We start from the raw sequence: 11,891 nt of genomic DNA on the forward strand, positions 1-11,891 counted from the left end.
GTGTATCCTTGGCTTGTCTCCCAGGCGCGTAACGCATTACCAGGAGCTCTGACGTTTTAGGAGAGCAAGATAAGCCTATAGCCCTAGCCTGTTCCGAGACAATGTCAGCTCCGGTTTGCAACGTGTACTCTATTTCTCCGTCGCTGCCCTTCGTTGTCCACAACGTAATATCGTCAGCGTACAGGGAGTGGGACAAATTAGGTACTGTAGCTAGCAGCTTGGTCATGGGTATGAGTGTGATGTTAAATAGCAAGGGGTTGAGCACTGAGCCCTGTGGTGTCCCCTTGCTGCCTAGGGTGAAAGGGTCGGAATTGAGCTGCCCGAAATGAATCTCAGCTGTCCTGTTGGACAGGAAAGCCTGTAGCTATGGGTTCGCTCACCGACCTGTAGGGCTGACAATGCTGCCGTAATCGCCTCATGCTCGATATTATCAAATGCTTTGGTTAAATCCAAAGCGAGGATTGCAGGGGTGTGTTTATTATGTAATGGATTTACCACCTCTTCCGATATTCTGAGCATGATATCTTGTGTTGATAGGTGTGGTCTGAAACTTATCATAGTGTCTGGGAAGAGATGGTGATTCCCATGTGTGTTTGAATCCTGTTAAGGATAACATGCTCAAAAAGCTTCCCTAAACAAGACGAGTGAGATAGGTCGCAGATTTTGAATGTCCAGGCTTTTACCTGGCTTAGGAATAAAGGTCACTTTGGCATGCCTCCAAGCAGGCGGGAGCTCTCCTTTTTTCCAGCAATGATTGAAAATCTTAGTGATGGCCGTAATTGAGCTATCATCTAGGCTTTTAGAGTTTTATTTGTAACTCTGTCTGCCCCAGGGGCAGAGGAGGTGCGTAGTTTGTGCATTGCCGCCCTAACTTCCGCTGTCGAGATCTCCTCATCCATCTCTGGATTTGAGGAACCCGTGTACCCTGGAAGTTCTATAGGACTAGATGTGTTTAAGTACATGTCTTTGAGCGCCTGTAGGAGTTCCTTATTTCCCAGCGGATGACCCCAGACAACACCAAACATCCTAAGGACATCCCAAAAAAGGCCCTAAATCCCATGTCCCAAACAGCACAGCCTATGGGCATCCCTGGGACTTCCGCACTGGGAGTGTCCTAAAAATGTCCACGAATGGCTGTGATTGGGATGTATGCGGAAGCGCATGCGTGCTTTTTGTTGATTCGGTCAGCCCAATATTTCGTTTTTGTGCATAGATGAATAAAACGCATAGGCGCGTGTAATGCGCGTGAAGGAGGTACAGCCGTAAAGCAAATGAGGAAGAAAAACTTTTCTTTCCTCCATGAGCAAATGCCTCGCGTACCCGCAGGTAGCGCGTGATTGTTACAGGAAGTGCTTCAGAGAAAGGCTAGTACACTGATTAAACCAACTGAAAACGCTGCTTTTGAGCACGGCAGCTTTCTAAGGGAGGAAATAACCGTCCCGGTCAGATGGCCTGCTGCTTGGTTCTGGGTCTGCTTTGTTGCCATTTTATTTCGTATTTATGTACAATATTTCAAACTATAAGTTAAAAACTAAAATTTCTATTTTATTTTAATTATATCTCAATACATTTTTAAAGCGTCGTTGTTATTCTACACCATTAGAGACGTCTGTGAGCTTTTTACGAAACTGATTCAGCCGATTCAGCCATCGCAGTTTTATAAACATGGCCGCCCGCGGATGGAAATGTGCGCCGTGCTCCCGTGCTGCTGGAACGTCATTTCACAAGGTAACTATTGCAAGTCGTTTATGTGTACCACTCAGTGTTTAAACCCTTCCAATGCCCCTCTTGTGTTTTATGCATGATTTCTTGCTCTGTGGTCGAAGGTGGGTGCTCAGTGCGGAAACGGTCGAAAGGCTTCTCCCGGGGTGGCGGGAGAAGTTGCAACGCTTGCTGCACTGTTTCGCGTCGCTCAACTTGCTTTGTATCTCTAGCTGTTGATTATTTTACATGAATTTATTATACAACTAGTGTAGAAGGTCATCACTGCAACAGATAAAAAAAAAAAAACTCCGCAGATGCCGGAAAGCCGAGCAAGAACAACTCTAGACAAAGAGACATTATTGGGCCTCAATAGTTTGACTAACCGGAAAGCCGAGCAAGAACAACTCTAGACAAAGAGACATTATTGGGCCTCAATAGTTTGACTAACTAAAACTTTTCGCGTAGCTTAGTTCCTGGTTCTAGGCCTCAATCATCAGTCCCGCGCTACCCGGAACGAAATCACTCATTTCTCGCATGTATTTAGATAAAACCACGTCTCGGGTTTTGTCAACGCGTGAGACAGTCCAGTGACAGCCCTCGGTACTGACTGCGTTTCTTTCTTTTTCTTATTTTTCAGAAATAATAGAGCGGCATAGCGCAGCCGTTATGCTTTATAATTTACGCGTTTAACATTTTTCACTGAGTAGCATGTCAGTGTGTGATGTGCTCAATTTACTCAGCTCGCGTGATCGCCTGCCCTTGTATGTGCTAATGACTGTGCTGCAATCTAAATGTGGCTTGCTGCTGTAACTTTGCGGCCGTTTGTAGATGGGCATGTTGGCGACTACACAACCTCCACAGCAAAGAGAATTCCGGCAAACTATGCAACAAATGGCAACGTGATCTGGGCCGCTTTGACAACTGTTTTAAAGAAGGGCACTGTGGGGGTAGTTGTGCATCATGTTTAAAGGGCTGCGAAGACTGACTTCACAGTGCGGTTACTCTTAAAAAGCCTGAACAATTTTTCATGAGCGGTAAACACAACCTTTCACTCATTTTGTTTGTAATCTTTCTCAAATTGCACGATATGCTCTGAATATAGGTATTGCAGTCAGTCTTAAACTGCCAAGCAGCTATATTTCTTTTTTCTTTTTTTTTTGCCAGTTTCCTGTAGTCTCTTGTCGGCAAGCAGACACTCAGAGATGCAGTTAGCAGTTTTTACAGGCTGCTTTAAACCTGGTGGGCATTACCAGAAAACTGTGACTCCCGTGTCTAGCGTCGTCCTTGTTATTGTTACTCTGTTATATTTCATTGTGCTTTGCACCATTGGATCCCAGGGAAGACTAATGTAATGGCACATTTGACAAACGTTTAATGGTAAATGGCTGCAGTAGCTTGCATGTGTGTGATGCGTTGTGACAACAAGCATGATTGTAAGAGCCAGTTCAAAATCTCTTGACTGAAAATTATTTAGAAAAACTGTTTCATTTACATCTGAAGCAGGTGAAATGTTTGGGCAATCATGGAATGTAAAGGTCATGTCCATGAAACAGAACTAAATAGCAAAATTTCTATCACGCATCAATTTTCTGCGCAAAACAACCCGCAAGCTCCTCAAGGTTTCGCGTGGCAGCGGGCGGCTTTAGTGTTGTGAGTTCTGGCTGCGAGGTTTATTTTGACTGTAGTGCAATCACGAGAGCATGTATCAGGAAGGGCATTGTTAGAGATCAGCGAAGCTCAGCTTGTACTCGTAAGCATGCCGTTTTACCCATGGTGTGAAATCACCATGGGTAAATGTTTATCTGTACACTTCGGTAATGCTTGAGTTGTGTTTCCTTACTGGCAGTGTTCAAGCTAGCCGGTGTCTGCACTGTTCATTGAATTCATTACAAGTTGTTTTCTAAATGATGTGCAGGCAGCTTCATGGGCCATGGAAAGCCTCCCCAGCCACAAGGAACTCCAAAGGATAAGAAGACAGCAACACAGTTCCGACGTGCTGCAGAAAGAGCTGCGGCACACTAGAAAATCCTTGGAGCTCCAATGCGTGACTGCCAAGGAATGATATGAAAGTCGTTTAATCTGATTTTCTTTTTCTTGATTGCTCATGTATATTTTCCTGACACTAAACTGTTTTTTTTTTGTGTGTGTGTGGTAAGCTACTACGTGGTAAAAAAAAACTACGGATTTCAGGGCATCATGCCAGAATAAGGTGCATGGCACCAGTACTCCCTCAGGGTGTGGTTGTCCATTTGGACGTTTGTATGGTCTCTGCTGTGCGTCAACTAACACCACATACATGGCTAATGTACTATTACAAAGTGCGGCCTGTCTAGTTTTGAGTGATATCAGTATTATTTATCTTAGTGTATGAGAGACAAATTCAAATTTAAAACTTGAGAAATCTCATTTTGCTTCACTTGCCTCTGTATTTTCGAAGTTATAGAAAACAATTCAACAGAAATTGGATAGATTGCTGTGCATTCATAATACATACCAATTAGTGGCTGCATGATGGAATTCAATTGGTTTCAAAATTTCTTCATATTTCTGCTAAAAAAGTCTAAAAAGGGAAATTCTCTACTTGATATTTACATGACTCAGTGCAGAGCAGTGATAGTTTTTGTATATGTTGGCTGTAGACTGATTTTTTTGCCGTCAAAATTTGGCTGCATTTATTTGGAATTTTTTAAATGCCAAGGTTAAAATGTCGCAATATACATCCTTACACTTTCCCGTAGGAAAATATGCGTACAGCCAACACGTGCACAGGGTTATTCTTCTGCTCTAAGCCGTGTAATGTTACCTGTTCATCAATTTTATTCTGTTAGCTTTTATTTGCCTTTTAGCAGACAGGTGAAAACCTATTTGGCTGAGAACAAATTTGTCATCATGTGGCCAATTGGCATGCCTTCTAAGCACACAGCAAATGTCTTCCCTTTACGTTGAATAGTTCTACATAATTCTTTTCGAATGTAGGTACACGTGATCCAAAATTTTACTTTATAAGTTTTTTTTTTTTTTTTCATTTGCAGTAGGTTTTAGAACTAGTATTTTATATCAATCAGAACTAGATCAGCTGGCCTTTTGAATGATTTCTATGTGTGTGTGGTGCAAAGCGATGCCTTACGGTAGCCCCGTATTGTTCAAAAGTGACCGCGCGGCCTGAGGGAGTGTGACTGCCACATAAAGGGCCATGCAGACAAAATACAAGCTTGTTTTCTTTGAAAGATTTGGGGTTTTGTAGTGCCCTTTGCACGTGTCGGGCTGCAAATGATGCTTTATTCGCCCAGAAATTAATCAGTTCAAGTTAAAATTTTGATTCTCCTGCCAAATCGTGTGTTTTGTGACGTCTGCCATGACATCACAAGGAAGGGTCTTCAAGCTAATTTCAAGTGCGCCGTCCTGCCTGCAGCGGACTTTGGAGCCTTGTTTACCATCAATCCTCTTAAATATTGCCACCATGCTGTCTTCACCTTTGCTTTGTTTTTGACTGTATTTGCACCTTGCTTGGTTTTATTACGGTAGGTACTAATTGCTTCGTGAAACATGGGGTACGTCTACAATTAGGGTCACGTAAGACAATGTCGCTTACACCGCTCGGCCAGTGTCGTCTGAGACAACCCCAAAGCGCCACAGTGCTGTGCTGCTGTAACAGCATAGTGTGTGCAGTAGTTAACAGCAATACGTACTGGTTCTTCTTTTGTAACTTCCATTGTTTCACTCCACAATTCTTACTGCTATAAAATGAATATGCATTACACTTAAGCGAAAATAGCTTATTCTGCAAGCTTATAAGCCCTGCCTAACTTGCGTTTGCTTTTGCTGGCCTCAGCCAATCGCACGGCTGTGCGTATGGTGTCGTGTGTCCTAGTGTGGGAAGTGAGCTAGTGGGTTGCATGGCAATTCCCTTTTTTCCTAATTATGTAGCTTATTTGAGCAACGTTTACATTTAAAGGGGCCATGGAGACAGGTCAAGTTTGGTTCCTTCAAAAGATTGCCTCGGTAGAATCAGGTTGACACCACTTTTAACGTAAACTTCACTCAAATAAGCTACATAATTAGGAAAAAAAGGGAATGGCCATGCAACCCACTAGCTCATTTACCGCAGCAGAACCTATGATGTCATATGCCGAGCTGTGCGATTGGCTGAGGCTTGGCAAACGCAAATTAGGCAGAGTTCATAAGCATGCCCAAAGAGCTATTTTCATTTAAATTTAGGGCACATTCTTTTTATATCGGTAAGAATGGTGGGACAAACAGTGGAAGTTAGGAAAGCACACGTAAACATTGAAGTACCTCTGCGTACTGCTGTTGGTACTGCACGCACTATGCTTCGTTTAGATGCATAGCACTGCGGGGCTTTGGAATTGTCTCAGACAACACTGGCCAACTGACGCGAGCGACGGTGTCTTACGTGACCATATTTGTCGAGCGAGCACCATGTTTCACAAAATGATTATTTTCTCCCTGAATAAAAACAAGCCATGTTTAAATACGGTCACGAACAAACCAAAAACATAAGACTGCTTTCCGTGGTGTGGTGCGCCATCTAGGTCAACTAACAGTAAACAAGTCTCCGCTCCACACCAACTTTAGCTGAAAGACCTGCTCTTATATCACTGCAAACGTCATTCAATCACACGTTTTGGCGTGAAAATCAAAATTTTAGCTTAAATTGATTAATTTCACAGTGAACAAAGCATCATTTGCTTCTGGACAAGCACTGGGGGCACTATAGAACACGAAACCTTTCGAATAAAACAGACTTGTATTTTGTCTTCATGGCCCCTTTAAAGTCTTGTCAAAATGTTTCTATCGAGGCAATCTTTCTAATGGACCAAACTTGTGTTTTGTCTGCATGGCCCTTTTAATGGTTTTCAGTAACTTTCTGTGCACTAATGTCCTTTTCCTGTGTCGTGAAACATGTTTCACCTTTTGGTATTTCACAAAGTACAGCACTGTCAGACCTTATTCTTTATGCCATAAATTTCTTATAAATTAGGCTCACTCTATTTTGTAAATGTATTATTTAGGTGCATGGCACATTTCTGATGTAAAAGATAAGAGACGACTCTTATCTTTCTGTACATAACTCGTGCTACCTTTAGAAATTTTTCATGTGAAATTTCACTTCTGCTTCAGCTAGTCGAATTTATTGTCAGAAACAGAAGTAAAGTCATGCATCAAGTTATAAAGAACTTCTGTTTGTGGTATTAAAAGTGTATGGTGTACCTTTTTAAGTGCTGCTTGATTTTGCCACTGATCTCTGTTATGTAGGAAATTCGTCCAATAAAATGGTTTTGCAAGGTTTTGCAGAGTTCTAATTGTGTACTTGAGTGGAGGAAAAGCTCCATTGCAATGGAATGTTGAGCTATAACCACAAGCATTAATCAAACGTGTCCTGAAAAGGACCTACGAGCACCTTTTTGGAACATCCCAAAAATTTCCTTTCTTTGTTCTACATGGGATGTCAGACCTCCCAGCAAAGTCCTAGTCTGGGACATCCCAGCGAGGTCTTTTTTTGTATCACTTGGGATGTTTTTGGAACTTAAGTGGGATGTCCCTGGGAGTTCCCGAACTCCCAGGTGGGACATCCCTGGCACTTACCTAGGATGTATGTGCGTTGTCTGGGCATGGATGATTCGCTCAATGTTCTTACTGTGTGCGGACTTGCAGTTTTCCGGGTCTAGTAGGAACCTAAGCAGGTGCCATGTGTCTTTAAGATGTAGGTTTCCGTTCGTCTGATCGCAGGTTTGCTCCCATTGCTGCTGTACTAGTTTTTTCGCATATTCTTCCATGTGTTTTACCAGACGCGCGATTTTGATTTTGAGTTTCTTATTGTGTTTTTGTTTGAGCCATCTTTTTTAGAGACTCTCGTGGGCCTGCCACATATGTAATAGTCTGCTATCAACGGACTGCATCTCTGTTGTAGCCGGGACTGACTCGGTTGCTGCTTCGACATCGTTCTCTAGCTGGTTAATCCAGTCGTCCAGATTTTCAATTTCCTCGGCAGTTTGTGAGCGTAGTGTCCTAAATTTGTCCCAGTCCGTTATCTTAATGTTTTTCCTTCCCTTTCTCTTAAGGGACGAAACCGCAATAACGGTTTCAATTATATAGTGGTCACTACCCAGGCTTTGCATTGTGTTTTTCCACTTCCCATGTCCAATATTTTTACATAAAGTGAGATACGGGCTAGTGTCCGCCTGTACACCGTCTCCTATACAGGTGGGTTGCAGCGTGTCATTAAGCAGGGAGAGACCCTCGTCTTGGATGTAATTCTACAATGCGGTTCCCTTTTTGTTGTTCTTTCGGTATCCCCAACTCATGTTACACGCGTTGAAATCTCCAATCGTGCCTGCGAGGGTCTAAGGAGCGTATGGTTACTTTTCAAGAGATTACATCTCACTACAGAAATGAAAGACTAGTTTACCCTGCCCCTCATTATTCACTAACGAAAATCCAGCAGGTGACATGGAGGCAACTCCAATCTCATACCTTTCTGAACCCTTATAAATTGGCCCTAATGTACCCAAGTCTCTACACCCCAAAGTGGAGAATGTGTGAGGCCGAAAAGGCCGACTTAGCCCACATCCTATATGAATGCCCTGAGCTCCAACCTAAAGCCGAATGGTATCTCTCTAACCAAATAGAGTGGGAGACTGCGGTGACCAGCTCCGAGCCTGAGACCCAAATTCAGGCCGTGGACTGGGCTTTGGAAGTCGCCACGAAGCAAGGTCTTCTGGACACTTCACGGAGTCAAGAAGAAGCCCATCAATATTCAAACTTAATGATTGTAGACTAAATAAATTGTTTCTCCTCCTCCTTATCCTCCTCCTCCCTTGATATCCAAGGATTGTTTTGGTTGGTAGGTACACGCCTGCTAGGAACATATCTGTCGATTCAAAAGTGAACAGTAGATTTTAGCGTATTCCACAAAATATCAACTGAACTGAGAAGGTTATCACAGAAGTTTCAAAGAATGTCTATATACGATACATTGGTGATAGGCATTGGAATAATTTTTCACAATTTTAACAACTTGTTTACGGTGCTTCTTGATACCCCCTAAAGGGAAAGACAGGAGCACATTCTTGTGATCAGCGAAACCATTGTTAATAGAAACCGTGTACGCAAGCGTGCTTGAATTAACAAAAACAAGGTCTAATATTGAACGGGCATTACCGACAACTCTTGTGTAATCGGTAACAGTCTGTACTAAGTCACACATGAGCATAACATCTAGGAAAGGGTTCACATCAGCATTAAACACTGATTCCTTCTGACACCAGTCAATTTGTGGAAGGTTATTTAAAGTCCCCAGATATACTCAGCCGGTCATCGTTGCACATACACAAATGGCCGTGAAGCATTTGCAAGTAACTTGGCGAAGAATTAGGAGGCGTATACACAGCACATACCGTGAAATTTTCACCCCAGCAGTTGACCCTCAAGAACAAACTCTCATGGTCGGGTATATGCGGCAGAATAATATACGTAAACGAACGTTTTAACAAAATAGCTACCCCACCGCCGCGAGAAGGGCGCTCACGGCGGACCATTTGATAGGATGCAGGAACTACAACAGAATCGGGGATGTGATTATGCAACCACGTCTCGGTTATCACTGTTATGTGTGGATCGTATTCAAGAACATATCCGAGTTTATCACTTTTGTTGACAAGGCTTTGGGCGTTTAGATTTAACACTCTTAGTTCTTTCTGGGCGCAGCGCAATTCTTGTCAATCTGTAAAGCTATTAGTTCGCACAACCTTTGACGCCACTGCTAAATTTATTGCTGTGCGCTCGTTTACATGCGCTGTTGGAGGGATCTGCGAGTGCAGCAAGACACGCTGTTTTTTTCTCGTTATCCCAGACGTACAGTTCGTCATCGATTTTCAGCTTAGCATGAACTAGGAAGGCGCATATTTTAATAACCCCGCTCCGGTTTTGCGCTTTCCCAAAGAAGTTTTCGTTTGTGCAAAGTGCTTTGGCTATAATCATTTTGCACGAAAACGTTGCTTACCTTCAGTTTATGTGCATTTTTCAAGACAGCCTGTTATTCAACAAAATCTAGGAAGTAGGAAATAACAGGCCTCCGGCCTTCTTTCCGTCCAAGACGGTGGATGCGAGCGATAGATTTGTACTCGACGCCTCATTTCTCCTTAAGAACATCAGTTATAACCTTTGACTGTAGAGACTCTTCCTGTTCATCTGTAGTTTCAGCGATGCCATACACGACAAGGCTCGACCTTCGGCTGCGGTCCTCTAAGTCTACTAGCTTGGTGTTCGGTCATGCCATCATAGAGTGCAGGGAAGCAGTCGATGTTTCTAAAGATGTAACGGCCGGAGCCTTCAAGTTGAGTTCCTTTATGATGCCATTTATAGAGTGCAGTTGCAAGCCGAAGTCGAGCAGCACTCGCTCAGTATCATTAACTGGAGTTTCATTACTGACGGTTCCTCGAGTATCGTAGCCTGGTTACATAACTTTTCACACATTTCCTCCAGGACCAGGATTTTCCTCGATGTCGCCACAAAGCAACAATCTACACACAACGTAACAATCATAACGTATACGTACAAGCAAGTGTGCGTGGGCAGGGCACAACCAGAAGGAAGATTTCGCCGTTGGTTGTGATGCCAAAGTTAGAATAACTAACCTGTGCAATAAATAAGAATTTCATGGTTAGCGGCATGGCTCCAACCGTTTCGCCGTGCCCACTGCCGAAGAAGCACTGGAGCGGGTTCTTTATAGGGTTGGCCACTGCTGACGTCACTGTCATGCGCAAATCATGCAGAGGAGAGAGGAGGAGCTCGACGGGGGAAGAAAACGGTTCAGACGGACATGCGTCGAAGATGGCGTTGATGGCAGCAGGACCTCGACACGTGCCACTTGCGGTTGGTGATCCGGCGATCACTGACAGGAGAACCTGTGCCGTGAAGAAGGATTTCATGGTCAGCGGCATGGTTCCAACCGTTTTGCCGTGCCCACTCTAGTTAAGAACGCTGGTTGTGTCGGTTTTTACGATAGTAAGCGAAAAGAAGTGGCAGTGAAACGCCGGTACGTGCGGGGGAAAAGCAACCACAACAGGAATAGAACTTTTGTGAAGCCTACGAAACTAAAGCAAGCGCAAAAAGAACAAAACTCCCCTGGCGCACTGTCAGGCAGGGAGCACAGGAGCACTGCGAAGGCGGGAAATTTGAATTGCATTGCGTGGTAGCAGTGAGTGGATAACGGCGCTACAGCCCATTATGGCGAATCACTGCTCTGCACTTCCTACAGTTTTCACATTGAGTGGAACGTATTTATTATTATTTTTAATGAGGCCGAACTTCTTATTATCTATGTGCCAGAGGAGATAATGGCGGCCGATTCGGAGTGCGCGGCCTAAAGGAACGGGGTCCGAATTATCGATGTAGAGATGGTTGCTGTCCGAAATATCAGTCGTCTTTATACATTAATTCTATGGGACCATCGGCAGTGCCGCGAAGCAGTCCTGACTACCGAGCCTGTTTGATTTATCGGTGTCCGATTTATCGGTCGTCGTCTGTATACCCACTTTCACGTACCCCAGATTTGTTGCCCCAAAAAATAGTTGGACCGAAAGGTTCGCTGAGTCGGCTCCTACAAAAGCACTTGTCTAGCTGCAGAGAACCGGCGGCAGCCGAGAAAGAAAATTTTCGACTGATTCTGGGGCCTGGCACCAGTTAGTCCATAGTCTAGCTAATCTCGCTGTCGGAGCTCCCGTTCAGTTTCGCATTACAAACCTTGCTCTTTTTTGCATCTTAAAGATTAGGAAGATGTTGGTATCTTGTCGCTGCTCATCCAGGTGCACTCTTATCAAGCGAAGAGTGAACATACATTTAAAATTGGGGAGGGATGTTCGTCTTTGTGCTTCGTGGCAGTGCGAGGTAACCTTAACCGAGCTGCGGGGCAGGATTTCGAGGCCAAATTTATATCTGTTAAGAACTGGGCTTTCACGTGTGGAACTATGGGTAATTAGGAAGAAAACAATGCTGGTGGCAATTGGAGCTGATGATACTTTCATAGTACGAAGCGTACTCTCTTCAGGAAGCGGCCAGGCTGATACTTTTTTTCCTTTTACCACGCAAGAAAAAAAACAAGATGAGGAGTAATAAACACGGAGAAACGCTGACTGACAACTGGCATTTTAAAGCGAAGCAAGCTT

General features: G+C 43.8%; 1 long non-coding RNA gene across 1 annotated transcript; it reads left to right on the plus strand.

Annotated features, from left to right (window-relative positions):
- The first annotated feature begins 1,017 nt into the window (after nt 1-1,017).
- Nucleotides 1,018-7,014, plus strand: LOC144174999 (uncharacterized). The gene is made up of 2 exons (XR_013323582.1): nt 1,018-1,728; nt 3,620-7,014. It is a non-coding gene; the product is annotated as an uncharacterized LOC144174999 (long non-coding RNA).
- Nucleotides 7,015-11,891: the final 4,877 nt, after the last annotated feature.

The sequence above is a fragment of the Haemaphysalis longicornis genome, unplaced genomic scaffold, assembly GCF_048455015.1.
Source record: "Haemaphysalis longicornis isolate Haplotype H1 unplaced genomic scaffold, Haemaphysalis longicornis Haplotype H1 scaffold_3, whole genome shotgun sequence".
In the NCBI taxonomy this organism is placed as follows: domain Eukaryota; kingdom Metazoa; phylum Arthropoda; class Arachnida; order Ixodida; family Ixodidae; genus Haemaphysalis; species Haemaphysalis longicornis.